The following is a 20,058-nucleotide window of genomic DNA, read 5'->3' as shown; positions in this document are numbered from 1 at the left end:
GTTAAAACTACTTCAAAGGTTATTAAATAGATATATATATTTTTTACAATTTCTATAATCTTCGAGTACCAAATAATATCTAAACTCTAACTTTTTCACTAAAATTTAGATATTCATAAAAACAATGTAAACTGAGAATCGCCTTGAAGTTATCTTGTATATAAAAAAACTTTATTAGAAGCCTTCCATTACGTTTATTTATTTATCACTTAAACATTATTTAATGAATTAAGTAAATTGAGAAAGTTTAGAAAATATATATTTCTCATCTAAATTTACTATGTTTTTTTTAAATATATTGTTTCCCTAAATTATAAGTTATTGAATTAAGGTTAAGTAGAGGACGTTTCAAAGTTTTTATAACAATATCGAAAAGCGCCCAGCGCTCTCGATTCAAAGTAATTATGTTAGTAAGATATGTAGACACGCACATATATATACAAATACATGTACTTAAATGTGAATTTGCGATAAATTTATTGAATTCACATGCACTAGATATGCATTTATTTGTACACACATGCATTTATGAGACATTCATGGATATTGCTATGAGGAGCACTGTGTCTTAACTTGTGCTTACTTGCTTAACTTGTTACCAAGCTATAAATTATAATAATGAATCTTATTTCCTAAATAACTAAAGCTCAATATTATTACATAATATTTCCTTCTGGTATGAAATGTAACATAATTTAACAAACACGACAAATTTTTTTTTATACATTTCTATGACAAATAAAAAAAAATAGGGGCCGTTGTAACAGCATTATTAACTTTTCTTTGTGTTAAATACTAAAGTATTAGATATGAATCAACCAATTAAAAATAATATAAGCCAAAATTTGCCTCATAAAAAATATATGATAAAATTTCAGATATTATTTTATTTACCTTATACCCAAAATTTTATTTCTATCAGAGATGTCACGTTTCATCAAAGTCCCTTTCAATTGTTCGCCTCTCCGTATCGCCGTATCCAATTGCGGCGTAACAAATTGTAAGCCACATTCGAATATCTTTTGTCATACAAATTGTTTAGCATGGATACCTTTAAGGAAAGAGGAGGAGCATGTATTATTGTATAATAATATCATTTGATTTCCAATTTTTCACCATATTAAGCTATGTTTTATTGATGAGTATACTAGCATATTGTTTATTATACATATGTTTGTAAAATACTTATCAAATAAATCTATAAGTTATAATTTTTGAAGCGTAATAGGCGTAGAGTAAAGACTTAGAAAAGCGTTGCGTCGTCAATAAATAATATGTCAAACAAGTGTTCAATATAGTAACATTTGAATTCTGCTTTTGTTATTAAACTGTTACATGTTTAAATAATATTTATTAAATATATGAATTGTATATAAAATCTATATACACTGTGCAGCTATTATTAAAATGTGAGGGTGAGAAATACAAAAGCGGTTCGTCGCCATTAACGTGTCAAATACGTATTTAATATACGGTTATATTATAGTCTGCTTTCAAATGTAATTCACCATAATTATTGCTTCAATTATACCTTATAAAATTAAAAGTAAACGTCTTTGGATAACGATTGGTGTGGGTAAGACCTATCAAATACTGCTTTTTGTCGAAGCAAGGGAGTTGAAATTGGTCAGCGACTACTATAGTAAAAACCAAGTACATACTACGTGTGTACGATAAGTAAATAAAATGTTACCTTATTCCTAAATGAAGAGTTATTTTACGTAAAATTTTAATTTTAACAAGTGCAACGGCTACTCAAAGTTCCTTAGGGAATTTAAACCAAATTATATTATAAAAACTATATTCTATTTCTCAATCCAAGTAACCTGCCTAGTATTATTATACTATCTTAATGATATCGGAAATATTTTTGGTTTTTACTATAAATTTCAATTAGTCAACAGTCTGAAATGTCACATATTTATTACAATTTATTCTTACAAGGTCTACAATTGATATGGCGATGTTTGTATTTTTTTTATTCATTCATATCGTTTTTAATATCATTTGTTTCACAAATCTAATCAGTTGTCTAATCAGTGATAGGACATTTGTATTACAATGCTAGGAATAAAAATATTTGAGATAGTCATTGCACAAAAAAGGTAGCACAACGACTAAGGGATGATGACCCAACAACGCCAACCTACCCTTCCTTTGCGGTGACAAGGAATCACGATAGTTTTTTAATTGGTAGACCAAGCTCTATACATACAAAAGTCCCACGTAACCACAGCTGTCCTCCCCGTTCGGGGTGGTATATCAAAGCATTTTTCCAGCGTCGTCAAAAAAGGAATAAGAATATTTAACATTGTGAATTTTTGCTCATTTTTAAAAGGACCAAAAACTTTTAAACTTTATCACTTCACAGATACCAAGAAATATTTACAAACGTACAAACTAAATGGGAATGTAAGCAAATTAACATGGAAATATGAATTTTAAAAATAATTTGCAACAGTAACCGCTCACCTGTATCCCCTATATACTGAGTCTACGGTGATGTTAAGTAATTATCTTAAAATTTTATTAATGACTCATTTTGATTTCGAACAGCCAGAAAATAAAATCACTCTTTGCACTAAGCATATCAATTATCGATTTAACAGCCAGTAAAAATATTTTAAAAGTATATAGTTTTTCATAAAAAATGTTTTGTATCACACCTTACGTAAACTATGATGCCTTTAATTGAACGAGACGGGCATCCCGTCTGCCCGTGACCACGGTTGCTGCAAAGGAACCGAGCTGTTGGGAGTAGGTAGTTTTTCAAATAATAAAAAAACCGCGTAGTATATCCTAAAATCGTAGTTTTATTTAAATCCTATAAATTACCAGTTTTTTATTTAAATTAAGAAGTCTGTTTAAAAGTCTTTTATTTCTTTATTTCTAGCATTAAGCCAATTTTAAGTTGAATACTTGAATTGAATGTCGTGGTGGACTGGAGGCTAAAGGACCGCCTCTCATGCATGAGGGCGCGGATTCGAAACCTGGCTAAAGTACCAATGTGATTTTTCATAGTCAATATTTACTTTCTAACAGTATTTAGACGCCACTGACGGACGGTGAAGGAAAACATCGTGAGGAAACCTGAACTTATAATTTCAAATTATAAGTTTGAAATCACCAACCCGTCTTAAGCAAGCGTCTCGATTTATGCTCAAACCTTCTCCATGCGAGAAGAGGCTTATGCTCAGTAGTGGGCTTGCGATAGGCTGATGATGATGATGATAACTTGAATCATACCGATGCCGATGAATTTTTTAATTCTGTTTAATACAATGACGTTTATGAGTAAAGTAGCATTTAAAAAAGGTAACATAGTTTTCGTTGTCGTAATATATTGAATTAAACTTGGCTATATCTACAGAAATCTTTCAGTTTCTCAACATACATATACGTAGTATAACTAAAAGTAAACCTGAGGAATTCATGCTTTATATTTTGCGATTGCGATATATTTAAACTATTTCAATTTTCAAATTTCAGACCAAATATGAAATTTATCATCCAAAACTATTTACAATAGGATCCCGGTTTATAGTCTAGTTGCCAACCAAATATATATCAATACATTTGGGCATATTTATATTTTTATGCCATTAAATGCGAGGGGTTATCAAAAACATTTGATTTGTCCGTATTTATATTTCAAATCTAATGTCTTCTTTGTGATGTTATGGTATGGAACTATAGTGACCTTTTCAAAGCAGGGATAATATACAAAAAGTTGTCGACGACTTCAATCCAAAGAAATCGTTAAAAGTTTGTTTTTTTTTTACTTTAACATGTTTGGGCTATTTTAAGAAAGATTGCAATTTGGAAAATATTTTTAACTGTAGGGCATTTATTAAGTGCTAACGTAAAACTGTACTTCTGGTTTAATGATACTTAGAAAGTATAGTCAATCTTCTATTAGTACTGTATCATCTTTTAAAACAAAGTCAAAGAAATTACTAAAAATTATAAATAAAACGAATCCTCGAGACCGATATAATTTAGATAGATATTAATTTATTATAGCTTTCTTATACGTCACAAGTAAATTGAATTTTTGACTATACTTGTAAATTTTTATTAATTTTAGTGTACAAAAAGTAACGTATATTATATGAACATACGTTTTCCAATATTACAAAATTTTTATAAACAAAAAAATGAAATCAAATTATCTTTTCAATATGTTGAATTGCACTTATTGAAAGTTTTTATAAAATTTTGGTATATTCAGTCCCTATCAAAAACCTATTTATTTATTAACTCACTTAAACATATTATACGTAAAATTGTTTCATGATCATTCAAAGAATTAAAATGCTGAATGAATAACATGCACTCAAATCAGGATAAATAATCGAAATATTTAGAAAGATACCAAGATTTGGATGAGACTAAAATTAATGTAGAAAATGTATTAGAAAGAACTTTATTTATGGTGTGGCTCGAACCAAAAGCGAAAATTTTTATTATATAAAAATACTATTATACGTAACACCAAATTGAAATTACAAATACCAAGTAATAATAAGACAGCATAGTTAGCGAAGTGTCAGATACGCAATTTCCCGGAAATTGCAAGTTTGAAGCATGTTGGCGTCGATTATGGTTTTAATGAATGAAAATCAATTTGTCCTCCTTTCAGATTCATATTGCATTTTAATTTTGAATAAGTAAGCAGGTCTGCTTATAAATAATTAATTATGCATTTATTCATCTACTTTTTGATGTTATTTATATTTATTTTTATACTCATTTCATAAAAGTAAAAATCGTTAGTTTTATATTATGGTTTACATGCTTAAAGCGCCTTCAAAAATCTTTGAAATACATATTTCTGCGTTATGAAAGCTTAGAAATATTCTAATTATTACATTAACTGTAAAATAAGACTAAAAGTGGTTTTGTTATCAACTATTTTCACCAAATTTATAAACAAAACAAATCAACCATTATGTCAAATCGCCTCATAAAAGTAAAGTTTAGATACAATAAATCTAACTAGAAATTGAGGCAATAATATTGAGGCAACAAAAAGGGTATGCTGATAGCTTTACCTATACGATCAAGCCTCAGAGATGCAAGGTAATAATAATGTATGTACTGATTGTTATCAATAAGCCACTCCAGCGCACTGAAGACGTGCTCTAGCTGATTAATATTAATTAAATACAAACTATTTATAACTATTGCTATGGATCTAAAACCGTTTTTTATTATTAAATATATTTGCGGTTCTTTTTTAGTTTTCGAAAGCGAAAGTCACCTAACCTGTTATAAAATATAGTATAAACAGATCTGGAATAATATTTTTCTCATGAGTCTTTTACTAAGCCCTTTCTGAAGGATCATAACTTAATAAAATTACAATACCCATTTAAACCGCAAAATGATCAATATTTTTTTTATATGATTTACATTAAAATATATTACCAATGAAATTGTAATAATATGAGTGTCTATAATTTTTTATTACATTCTACGTCTGATACGCTTGTAGTTGTCGCTTGAAGTGAATTTTATTAAAGAATGGAGAAAACTTATTTAAATATAATAATATGTAATCAATCATTATTAAAAAAATATATTCAAATGAATATTAATTTCAAATTCTTTTATTTCGGTTTCGACAGAAAATTTCATTTTCATGAAAGCATTCAGCCAGGTTATAAAACAATATTCTTTACTAAAAATTAAAAATTCCTGGAAAAAAATGCTGAAATAAAATTTGAAACCGTTATTAAATTAAATAAAGCAAAATATTTCTTGGAAATAAACTTGATTATAAGTTAAAAAAAATCTATGCTACAATAAAATACATATTGCATGTGCTATAAAAATATATTTTGGGAATATTGCTAAAAATAATATGAATAATGTTATAGCTGAGTTTAAAGTTATTGAAACATGATATTACTTACAATAATATATAATTTCATATACTCCCATGCTTTTCATTAGTTCTCAAGTAATTTTCTGTACCTTTACCGTTTTGAACAAAGTTCAGTTTGCAAAACCAAAGCCCAACAAAACCCCAAGGAGTTCGTTCCAGTGTACCCAAATAACTTTACCTTTTAGTATTGAAAATGTTACTCATTTAATAATTAGAAATCTTTATTCTAAGGAGCATGTATAATTTTAATTAATGAAAATATTACAGCATCCTCGGTGCTTCATCGTTCTAAAAGATAACGGTTCATTTACTTTTGGAACAAAACTTTAATCATAATATTAATTTCTTAATACCTACCTAATCCTGTATAGGTCCACAATATTTAAATTTTAAGTTACCGTCACATCTGGAAATCCTAGTCGAAATAACATTTAAATATTGCGTTTGCCGTCACAGCCTATAGTAGCCAAAGAAATTACACTATTATACCCCTTACAAGAAGTATTAGTTTTAAACTCAGTTCATAATGTTGGTAATTTGATTTAACAAATTTTGTTGAGATATAAGTGTCCGTAATCGTTATTAGAGGCTTATGATTAATTACGCTTCCCATATACATACCGTATAGACGTTAGTCGTCCTGATTTGCACATAATAAGTGTCATTTCAGTAAATTGCGTTCAATAGTTTTTAAATAAAATATTAACAAGCCTTATCATACACATCCTCTCATTTACACAAAATTTAGCTTTAAAAATGTTAAAGTAGGCAAAACTCTTAAATGAAAAAAAGAAAGTATTCTTTAATTAGGACCCTACTAAACTATTTTTCTTTTGATATTCAAGATATTTTTCAGTTAGTTATGTTTCCAAACATAAGGAAATTGTAATATTAAATAAAACAGAAGTTAAATACATTAAGAACAATGTTACGATATTTAGCATAGCAGTTTTTTTATGTGCATATCGCATATTCATAAAGAATTACCAGATAAAATAATATTGATATGCGACTAATATTTAATATTAATATGATAAATAATATTTAATTCAACAAATAAAAATGCTCTTTGAGTGTAGGTCGTATAATACATATTGCTTTATTTGCTACTTCTATATGAATTTACGATACATATAATATATGTTTTTAAACCGTCAATTTTATTTTGTAAGCAAGCACTTACCTTTTTGTTAATTCGTTACGAATTTTTTTATTACGTTATGTAATTATAATCACTCTGATGCTTTATGGAGTTCTTATTATTTAGTTTTTAATATTTTACTCATAAATAAATAAATAATACGTTTTTTCATTAGTTTTTTCCAAATGTTTTCATTAAGTAGTATTTTATGAATAATTTGAATTAATACTACTTGTGTTTTTTTTATTTAATTTTAAACAAACTTGAACTGTTTTCTATATATACATATATACATTTATTTGCCTTTCACGACGTACTATTAATACTTTTCTATAAAACTTGCAACATATGATATTAATTACTCTTGCCATACAAATACGTACACACAATGATCATTACATCATCGTATGGACTGCTTCAGGGTAAAAAATACATATCTTCTATTTGTTGTTTTATAAATATGAAAGAACTAGGGAAGTAACAGCTTTTTATAAAAATTTCAAGAACCATTTCATTTTTAAAATATGAAATTTACTCACAGTATCTTTATTAAAGATTTTCAGAGGCGAGATCCGCTCGTAAAATTTTATGATATCTATGCGTTTTATTCTGTACGGGCGGAAAGCTGTAGATGCACTGTGTTTTTGTGCCCGTTATATAATTTTATACAATTATAAGACTGTAACTTGTGGTTAAAAAATGTAAGGTGCAGAATAATGCAACGTCATCTTTTTCAATACGTAGACTTGAAGTATTCTATATCTATTGATGACGAGAACATAAAAATATATTATATTAAAATTTGATATATATCGTACATTTTAGGCAACCTTCTGTAAGTACATAAATGTTTTGGTATTTATAAGATCTAAAAGCGAAAGTAGCCTTTACAGTTCTTAATTTTTTAACAATCATTTAAAATGTCGTACAATGTACCTACTCAACATTTTACCAACTTCAGAAAAAAGTAAGTAGCGATAGTAAAATTTTTATAAATGAAAATACGTATTCATAATATTCTTTATATAAAATGTCCAAAGGATTTATACGATAAGCCAACTGAACCTTACATCAAACATTATGTCGATTGATTATAAATACCAAAACCTGGTACATATCGGATTAATCGTTTTGGAACTAATTTCAAACATTACCGTGTTCAAACAAAATATGCAACCGTATTTTTCACAAACAATTTCCAACTAACCATCTGTTTGTATGAAATAAGTACCTCTTAATTCCGGTTTTCTGTAAGAGAATAAAATATTCATTTCAATTATATGAAATATGACACATGTTAGATCTTACGATGTTTAACATATTAAATCTTATGTTCATTTACTTATAAGAGTTTTAGAAGCAGCTTTTAATCCATAAAGTGTGAGCAAAGATAAAAATTTTCATAAGCATAGCCTATTTTTGTCTTTAATTAATGTTTTGTAGCATGTTCTTGACGTTCTAATCTTATAATAAATTAAAACGCAATTTGTACGGAAACAATTTTTCATTTTCTAATCATATTGATTTTTTATTTTAATATTAAATTAAAGTAATTTTGAAACTTTTATTACAAATCACACTTTATTATGATTACTTCAAATCTACATTACAAATTTTTCTCAAATATTTTTGTCGGCGTACATTGGACAGAAGTAGTTACGATTGGTATTTGAAGCACAATTCTCAAACACAAAACTTATCTTATAACTTATCAATGCTGGTAAAAATTTTAAAACGGCTAATGCTGTTTATTGCTGGGCTATAAATACTAACTGTATAATAATAAAGTTTTTACAGCAAAAACTGAAGGATGAATAGTGGATACATGTTAAAACTTACATCATAAATTCAAACTTCCATATTGCTGGTTTGGAATAGTCATAAGCTATGTTTAATTTGTTGAAAACAACTTTCAACTACAAACAAAAAAAAATCTAAATAGAATGAATGAAACTAAGACAGAATTTTTACTAAAAAATACCTTTAATCGACCCTTTAAAAGCAAAAACTTTTTTTATAAATGTACCTGAATAAAATATTCTCAAATTGCCAATTTTTAAAGCAGCAGAATAAAAATTGCAAATATCTAACCAGTACTTACATTTTAATCACTATCTCGTAAGGATGTGGCCTATCGATTGGCCTACTTTACGTTCTCATGCCTTTTTTCCTCCTGGAAACTCTTATCACAGTAAGTCTTATGGGCTGTTTCGTTTGTTACTTTCTAAGTAAGTTGACTGAAGATATGTTATTTATTGGTAACATCGTATGTGTTATAAAAAAGCCGGTGATGTTATTTATTGATAACATCGTATGTGTTATAAAAAGGCAGGTAAACTTTTATAGTTATAATTACATGTTATTTTAACTTTTTGTTAGTGTTCTCTTTTCAAATATTTGATAATCACGTAGAACTTACCGATTAGGTATTATCTCACTTTAAAGTGGCAGGTAAAACGTAGCTAATACGAGATTTAACATTTGATTTGGTATATATTGTTAAGTATTATGTAAAATTTTATTGTTAAAATCATCTTCATAAGGAAGATTTAGCAAACACTAGAAATGCTTTCAGTTATAGTTCAAGTCAAGAAATATTTTATGACGATTAATGGCCTTATGTTTATTTCTATTTTTAATAGTAAGTGTTCAAATTTTATTTCAGGTTAATTTAAGTTCTTTTATGCAGTTTAAGGATAATATAATATATATGCTGTTAACGTCTATTTTAATAATCTTATTTCTTTTATTGTTAAAGACGTTTCAGAGAGATTGAAGCAGATTTATACTGTAACGTAAACCCTATTTATTGTTAGAATCCGAGAATGTAATTATATCTTTTATTTGTATATCATTACGATCATCATCATCATCAGCCTATCGGAGCCCACTGCTGAGCAAAGGCCTCTTCTCACATGGAGAAGGTTCGAGCATTAATCATTACGCTATAATTACAAAATGGTACAAAATTTTCCTAATCCTTATTTTAACTTTGTTTGATATATTTTAATATTATATTACTATTTGTACTTACGGTAAAATATGTTATAAAGTAATTTGAGATTTATTTCAAACTTAAGAAAATCAAAAACATTCTAAAAAAGGTCAAGGTGATCCTTTATGTATGAAATAAATCTTATTAATTATTAAATCTGGTCGTAACTAAAGCTTCAAACTCCGCAAACTCTGACAGTCATATTCAAAGAAAATAAAGATAAATTTAAGTCCAGATATTTGGGATCGTTAAATGGAATTACGCTCAGTTCCAAATGTATTTGAACTATAAAACAAACGATTGGCAAACAAAATTTACTTTAAGACTGAGGTTCCCCGGTATAAGTTATCTATCTCTATTTAAAACAGTAAAATGTTGGACACTCCATGTTGTTAATGATTGTCTACAAGGACGTGATTTAAAAATACCTCAGAATTCAACTGCCTGGTTTTACATCAAATAATTATATCATGGAACAATACAAAACAGACCTGAGCAGAATAGGAATGATGACAGTCATATGGCCCATTGGCTTATTTTTTGAATATTTAAAATGTTTGTATGAATTCCATTTAGTTTTCACGTTAGTAAGCGTGCCTTTTATATGCTCATATTTTCTTTATGTCAAATTTTAAATTTTCAAACGTGAAAAGCTGTATTTTTTTTTCATATACAGTTTTACCGAGGATTTAAAATACGGCCTATAATACAGATTGCATATATTTTTTAAAAGCTATTAATTTACTTTTTAATTTAATTGGTATGTATATTGGAGTATAATCAATATTAACCCACTACAATATTTCGTTTAATAAATTGTTGTTTATAAATTCTAACATAAAAAGTAATTATATAACCTAACTTTCAACCATAAGCTAAAATGTCGAGAATGAACATTTAGTTCTTTGACACAAAAGAACACCGTAATCAGAAAACGAATGTAAATTGAATTAAATTGAACCAAGACTCAATCCTTAATAAAGTTTAAGTATATAACATATAATGACATCAAGATTTTCTTATGAACTTATTTAAAGGAAAGTAAGTTTTTTGATTAATATGCGGTGTTTCTATTATTTTTATAACTACATAATCCCGACGTTTCGGTGAAAGACTTGATCTCATCTGACTGTGATTGTTGTAAAGGTACCCAAATGTCTTATTAGGTAGTTATAAAATAAAAAACACGTAGTATGCGAAAAAGTTAGTTTCATTTTTATAAAATATATTTATTGGTTTTATTTATTATAGAAGTAATATTAACTTCATGATATAATATAAAAATAATGAAAGACGGTCATAAAAGGTTGACAAAACAACTTGGTATTATACAATAGTATTAATGATTAATAGTTAAAAACTCGGAAAACGGAAACCACTTGATTTATAGACTAAGTAAAGTACTTTTTCAAACTAATGCATATTTCGCTCGGTTTTTTAATTGCAATTTAATTAAAAACGGTATCAAAAGTTTCTGTTTTCTTTCCCTAAAATTGTGAGAAATTTTATAAATCATTTAGTGGAGCCGTTTTAAAATGCCATTAAGTATATACGTGTTTCAATATTTATAACATGATTATTAAAAATAACGATATTTTAAAGGTCATTGTATGCTTATGAAATACATATATTACTCTACCTAAGAAACGAATAGTCAGGAAATAAAGAAACAAAATGTTTATTGTGATTAATGTTAAACTTGCAAAGAAATGGGATAGTAAATATTTTTTTGAAATATAGATAAAGTGAAGTTTCTCAGAAAGCCAGCGTAAAGTTTGATTGACCTTGTTTAGTGCGGAAGTCTCGTCTTGAATTATGAAAATTATTCTCAAAGTTATTCTTTTCGTCAGTGAAAACATTTTTCTTTTGTAAAATAGAAAAAGAAAACTTTTATGTTCCGTATTACTAGTATGTTTCTTGAACTAACTACAAATACGCCATACCATGTTTTTCTTTTGAAAAATATATTTTTTTTTTAGTGCCTTGTCAACAAAGGTTTTAAGTATAGGGTAATTTTTGTGTTTAAAATATGGTTGAATTTTCGGAACGATTATGATACCTCTGGTACAGATAAAAATAATATTTAAGTGACGTGAAGAAATGATTGACCTAAGATTGAATATTAACCTAAAAATTTATGCTTTACAACTTTATCATATTGAATTTAAAATCGGGACTAATTTTTTTTTAATTTTCAAAAGTACCTATTGTTGTGTTTAGTGTTCCAACAGAGAATTAAATAATTAAAATAGATAGATAAGGTTTGCCCCAGCCATATAATGAATAGTAATAACAGTGAACAATGCCCAGAATTGTTCACTGTCATTACCATTATTATTTTACTTGTACGACTGTAACTGAACTACAAGAGAGTATTAGTAGAACCTAAAACTATTAACCTTAAAGTTATTAATTTAGAAAATAAATCCTAAAGTTGTTCTTTCTAGATTAGTCATCCTTATATTATTATATCCAATATAAAACAATGAGGGATCATAAAATAATAGTATGTTCCGTCGGATTCCCGTTGTTCCTGATTGTATCGAGAGAGGTTCATATGTTTACAAAAACTACTAACCTTAACTCAATAAAGCTCACATAAAATTACATTTAATCCATTTTATGTTTAAAAATATAACTGACATATATACTCTTTTAACAAAATTGCTTATTTACTCCTTATAAATAATTAATATTTTTTATTCATTACATTAGATTACCCTCCTTCTGATAATCGTTCATAAATCTGTATCTTAGTTTGATAAATGGTTTCAGAATTTATAAATTTGTAAGATAATAGCGCCTTGCATTATTGTCATCAAAGATAAAAAAAACAAATGTTTCAATATTACCGAAAATTTATTATTTTCTTTATTTGCATTTTATTATAATTTTAAAATCAAAAATAATATTGAAATTATTATTAACAGAGATAATTATTCCATTACATGAACCGAATTATATGTATGAGTACAACATTAATTTTAAAGACACTATATCATTAATTGTACAACAAACAATTGATTGACAATTCCTATCTAATTTAATATTATGTCCATTATATTCAATAGTGATTGCTAGTTTTGAGTAAAGGTTGTGATATAACCATCGTCAAAGCACATTGTTCGTATGTTGAATGAAAAGTGACAATACAGACTCGGTGCGTAAGTGGGATTGGGTCGAACCTTTGTCATGTTTACAATGAATCATTTTATAATTGGAAAGTATTTACTTTATATATATATAGAAAGATATATAAAAAAACAGATAATTCCAAGCTTTTTCTAGTACTCAAAGTGTGAAAAGCTGGTCATATCTAAAAATGCAATTAAAAGAAGAATTTGGACTGAATTTTAATAGTGCTGCTATACACAAGAAACTTACCTCACGGAAGATGGAAAATGATGAAACCTGTCATCATTACTTTTTGAATATGAAGCAGTTTGCGTCGCATGGAAATATTGAAGATAAAGCGGGAAGATGAAGATGGAGATGGGATCAGAGATTCTGAAAGCAATAAAATGGTACTTTACCAAGATAGCAATCTTAAAGAATTTCGTAAGAAGTTTGATATCTACAGCGATATTAAGAAGAAATTATTTTCTCTTTCAAGTCCTTCCACAACGCGTAAAACCACAGATCGTATGACTACTAAGTTTAAGAGATGTTTCAAGTGCAGTGATCATAAGTCTCCAGTTTGTACCAACGGCGTCAAATGTTTTAAGTGCAACGAATTTGACACAAGGGTAAGGTAAGAACAGGTCCAAATTGACCTAAGGAGACGTTGAACTAAGTGAACCGACTGAAGAAGATATCACTACTAAAAGGTGAAGATCAACGATTTTGAAATATTTGCTCTTATCGACACAGGAATGTCAATTTAGTAAGAATGTCTGAAGCGAAGATGCAGAAAGGTAACCTAGTTTATGATGAAACTTCAAACACACGCCTCACAGGCAAAGAAGTTATTGGTAGTAGATTCTCGTTACCCCTCATCGAAGAACAGATTGACCGATTAAGAAATTGCAAAGCATTTTCTCCGTTAGACTCAAAGAATGGATTTTTACACGTGAATGTTCACAAGGATAGTCGCAAGTAGACATCATTTGTTACACCACGAAGCCAATACGAATTCCTGAAAATGCCGTTGGGTCTATGTACAGCACCATCGGTATTTCAACCATTTATAGAGAAAGTTTTCAAAAGAGCTCAAGGTTACGGTTTGGCATTCAACTGGAAGAAATGACACTTTATGAAAGAAGAGATCAAATATCTAGGCTATATCATCAGAGAGAAGTAGAGCTAGCAAAAGAAAAGATTGCTGCTGTGTCAAATTTTAAGCTTCCTCATAACCTTGAGTCTTGAGACTTTACAGTCGTTTCTTGGCTAAACGGGATATTTTAGGAAATTTATAAGAATTAATTCGATAATCGTAAAACCTTTAACCTATCTACTAAAGAAGATGCAGACTAAAACTTTGAAGACAGATGCGAAAAAGCATTTTTAGAACCGAAGGCGTTATGCAGTTATCCTGTACTTCGCATTTACAAACCCGAGCTTGAGACCGAGTTATACACCGACGCAAGAGCAGATGGATATCGAAATGTGTTGTTACAAAGATGTCTGAAAGAACCACCTGCACCCCGTCTACTATATGAGGAAAAAGACTACACAGGCTGAGAGAAATTATTCCAGTTATTTTCTGAAGATATTGGCGATTGCAGTGTCAGTTAAAAAGTTTCGTATGTACCTACTGAGTATAAAATTTAAGATCGTTACAGATTGCGCTGCTTTAGCGAAAACTTTAACTAAGAAAGACTTACCTCCTCGTTGGGCTCTTTTACTGGAAGAATACGACTTTACAATCGAATATAGATCTGGAACTAGAACGAAGCATGCAGATACCATAAGCAGATATCCTATTAGTTTGCTCATACTCGTACTTACTGAAACATTTTTACGATGCTCACATTTCTGTTCTAAAACAGTTATTAGAAAAAAACTATATGATAATAATATAGTTGATAATGGTATTCTATATAAAGAAAAAGACGGCACAAAGCTTATTGTTATTCCAAAGAAGATGCAGTATGAAATAATAAGGAAGAAACACGCCCAAGGCCATTTTGAAAATATATAAACTGAAAAACGTATAAATCGGGAGTACTATATTGAGAACCTGAACGAAAAGATAAAAAAAGTTATAGATAACTGTGTGGACTGTAAACTCATATCACATAAACAAGGAAAAAAGGAAGGATACTCACATCGCCTGTATAAGGATGATCTACCACTCACGATATATCATAAAGACGACTGTTGTGTTTGTTTGTATTTTCAACAATTCTTTGTTATCCATACCTCCCACATATACTCGTATGTATATTACGTTTTTATGTATGTTTTAAAATCTCGCCTCCAAAAATAATAACGTTTCTTTTATTACATTTTTAATAGGAAGTTATATAATTGGTAACAGTTCACCAGTGTCATGATTAAGAAAAATTTGCAACAAAAAGTCGAATTGGTTGAGAAAAATTTGTAAAATATTGGAAGCAGGTCCGTCTTCAACCATAGTGGAATCAAAAATACTTACCATTAATTTCAATTTTAAATAATCTTAAGGCAAACCATTGAGTAGACTTATTTTTTTAGATAAATAATCAAAAACAGTTTAATATAGGCATAGATATCTATTCAAATCCAATTACATATTTAATGCATCATAAACATAATTAATTAGGATTATTACTAAATTAGACAGTGTGGACCTATTTCTAACTAAACAATGTTGCTTTTTTTATCATTATCGTATTCATGTATCGCGAAGGATTATCTTCCTTCAAGTACTCAAAATTTTTGAAAAGACTCATTATGTAAAACGTGGCCTGCATCTCTCTATATATCCATCACTTTTGCTTTTCTCCTTAAAGCTGGAACATAAAGTTTAAAAGTAAGTTTTAATAAATAACAAATTACTGTTTTTATATAAAGTCAGCACAGCTTTCATTGAATAACTACAATAGTTTTTGGGCCTGATCCTTCGTTATTATCAGGCCTATTTAACTTACCTAAAATGGTTTTTTCAAGAATATATACAGTGTTCACATCTGAAATAGCTTTTGGTTATGTGGTAAATGGAAATGAATTGTTATTGAACGGTTATGATATTTTATCACAGAAATGAGTTGCATTTGTAAAAGATTGATTATTCAGGGTCAACAACGCAGAACTTTTACTAACCTGAAGATTAGCATAGTACTAGTAAAGATATTTGGGATTCAGCTTAATATTACCCTCTACTTTATTTGACTTTTTTTTTATACACTATTATGTAATTTTTATTTTGATATTAAAGGAAAATTTTTATGATTTGTATAGATGTTTTAAGGAAGTAACTTTTCCGTTTTTATTATTCGGAATAATTTCATGTTAAACGTATTAATAGTAGTAATTGTAGTGGCAAAAAAATTTATAGTGTATTATGATTCACATAATGAGATCTAAGACTAATGAGATCTAAAATTTTCGCGAGTATTCATTTAAATGAAACTAGTATTGTTCGGATTTACTACGCGGATTTTATTATTTAAAAACTACATAATCCCGACGTTTCGGTTACTTTGCAGCAACCGTGATCACGTAGTTTTTAAATAATAAAATCCGCGTAGTAAATCCGAACAATACTTGTTTCATTTAAATGAGATCTAAGACTTTCGCGAGTTTTGTTCATTTAAATGAAATCAATATTTTTCGGATAAACTACGCTTGCTTTATTATTTTCTTTTTTTTGTTAAAACTAGATACTTCCGACGTTTCAGTTACTTTTCAGCAACCGTAATCACGGGCAAACGAGATGTCTGACGGGTGCTGAAAAGTAACCGAAACGTCGGGAAAAATATTAGTTTCATTTCAAAGTATTATGATTGTCAAAGCTATTATATTAATTGAGAGTCAGAAAATAGAATACAAAATGTTGAATTAGTTTTTGGAAATCTCGTTTTGTTTTTTTCTCATTTTTATTATTTGTGTCTTCTTAGAAATCTTTTAGAGAATTTGAAAGGATTCCACGTTACTGTTTTGCATAATGGCTACGACCGAGTTACCGCCAAGGGATACAAATATATTGCAAACGAATGCAAATCGGTAGTTCCATCGCCCTTAATTAGGATGAATTTGAATCAAAATACAAGTCTTGAAGATTCGTTGCGGTGTTTAATTTTCAAATAATTACAGAAATATAAACGAACAAATAATTACAGGGATTTTTTAAAATAAACGACTATATTAAAATCGTAAAGTCGTGGTGACCTAAAGGTTAAAGGCCCGCCCGCCCCTCGTACATGAGGGTGCGGAATTGAAACCTGGCAAGTACCAATCTGAATTTTTACTAGCTATATTTACTTTCTAAGAGTATTTAGATACTACTGACTGCGGTTTAAAGAAAAATACGTGAGGAAACCTGGACATATAATTTCAAATTATGAGTTTTAAATATCCAATCCGCCTTGAGAAAACGTGGTGATTAAGGCTCTTAACTTCTCCATGTGAGAAGACGCCTTTATTCAGCAATGGGCATCAATAAGCTTATGATGATGATATTAAAATCATTCCTAATAATAGTTGAAAAAATATGAATTTGTTTTTATACAAATCTCTTTTTTTATTTTTCAAATACTAAATAGATAAATTATGAACAATTTGTTATTTTTCTATTGTGTAAATACAATGTAATATATATTTAAAATCGTTTTCGAAAATTAATCCGCTACATCAAAACGCCTTCTCTAGTCTAAGATTGATGAATATTTTTTGAAATCTTGTTTGACATTATAAAAAGCTGATTTGGTGACCATAAGACCAGCTGAGGGATACAGCCTTTCAGATAAAAAATGAATTTCTTTAATTGGTCCAGGTGAATACGAAAAATCGATTAAAATATGTTAAATAAAGATTCCGTCGAATTGAAAACCTCCTCCTCTTTTGTAATCGGTTAACAACAGGTTACAAAGTGTATCTTCCGACAATGAAGGTCACTTAGTATGGCCATTACTTATTATTATGTGTAAATATACATTTTAAGGATTTTCCTAAATTTTCTTAGGATTCTTTAAACAGCTCTTATTTTTACCATCATGGGAAGTGAAGTTTAGCCTTATGAATAAATAAATTGAAATCGGTTGGCGTTATAGTTACTCCTTCATTTGTCGCACACATAATTAATACTAAATTAAGACTTACATGGTTTTCTCTTGTGTGCCAGTATCAAAACTGGATGAAATTGACATGAGACTACAAGAAAAACACTAGCTATCAAGTAAAAAAAATCATTAACAACCCAATCAAATTTTATGGGATAACAAACATAAAAATACAGACGAATTGTGAACTTTCTCCTTTCTTAAAGTAGCTTAAAAACATGTCGTAATTTACGAATTATAAATAATACGATTTTTTACGTATTGGAAATGTAAGTCTTGAATGATCTACACTAGTTAAAACAAACAAATTGAATCGTTACAATTTTCCTTGTTTGTTATTTAAAGCACGAGACGAAATTAACGGATAACCAATATAATTTTGAACAATCCACAATTCTTTTATTATTTTAAATCACTTATTTTGATTTACTTTTATGAAAAAAAATCGTCTGCACTAATTAATTTTGTTTTAATATTTAAAGTCTAACTTCATTAATTTCAACAGCAGGTCGTTGTAATTAAGAATATTTATTGCTGGACTTAATACCAATTTATTTATTCTGGAATAGTTTATATTGTAAATATTAATGAGATTGTCTTAAAAACTACAATTTTATTTTATTTCAATAAGTACTTTTGTCTATTTTTGATATAAAAATTATTTTGGATATCCTATCTCAATGGTAAAATACTTATAAATATGAATTAAGTTCTTTTTAGATGGGGTAATGTGACCAATAACATGTAGGTATATAAGTACCTTCGCTTTTAATCGCGAATTAGATTAATGTGTGTAATTATATGATCCTAAGAAAATAATCCTCTGAACTTATGAGTCATTTGTTTCACAGTTTCGCAGCATACAATTTCTTTTTATATAGCTAGCTCATGTAGCTCATACATACATATATATATGTATATGTACATCGATACAATTTTAACATATTTCCCTACTGTTATTTTAATTCAAATATGGAAGTAAATAGTCAATATTATTAATCTGCTTTTGATAACCTGATTGGAGAGCAAATGGAACTCGTTATCCTGAGGCTCTATGGTAGAATCTTGCTCGTGTCGATAAACTTTTCATTCTCTATTTCTAATTAAAATTTAATTATAATATCAATATAGGTTCAATCTTCAGTGAAAAAATTCTAGGAATCTTTTAAATTATTCGATATAAGGCTTTTAAGGTTCATTAAATTTAAAGATTTAAATCTAAAGTATTAAAGAAAAAGAAAATGACTCTTTCGAAGATAGGAACAATACTTCACCATTAAAAAATTTCATACAACAACAAAAAAGATTACACATTAATAAGATTAAAGTGATTTAGTTGTTTTTTTTTATTATTTATGTTCTCAAACATCTTTTTCAATCATTCCCCTGATCAATGAACAATGAATCTAATACTTAGTACAAGCATGAAAATGCATATGCATACTACTTTTAGACTTCACTTCGCACGAAAGAATAAAAATAAAACGTATGTTTATATTTTAAATCCGATTATCTAAATTCTTATATTTATTTTGGCAAAAATACTAGTTATAGTTCCTTAAAACATAAAGTGCTATAGATTTGTGTTTTAAATATACCTTTTTATGGATTTATTATCAACAATAATTTTAAGATAAAATTAAGATTTTAGTACAGATGACTGTTGAGATAGAGTTCTCTTTAGCTCTTCCGAAAAAAGGGATCATATTGTACAATGATAAATTGGGACATGGTACTTGGCGTTTGATGAATGGTGGCGAAAGCAATGCCAAGATTGATGAACGCCTTTATAAAAAATATATATTATGTAAAGCATGATATCGACGGAACC

This window comes from Danaus plexippus, chromosome 19, assembly GCF_018135715.1.
Source record: "Danaus plexippus chromosome 19, MEX_DaPlex, whole genome shotgun sequence".
NCBI lineage: Eukaryota > Metazoa > Arthropoda > Insecta > Lepidoptera > Nymphalidae > Danaus > Danaus plexippus.
This window is presented reverse-complemented; position numbering follows the sequence as displayed.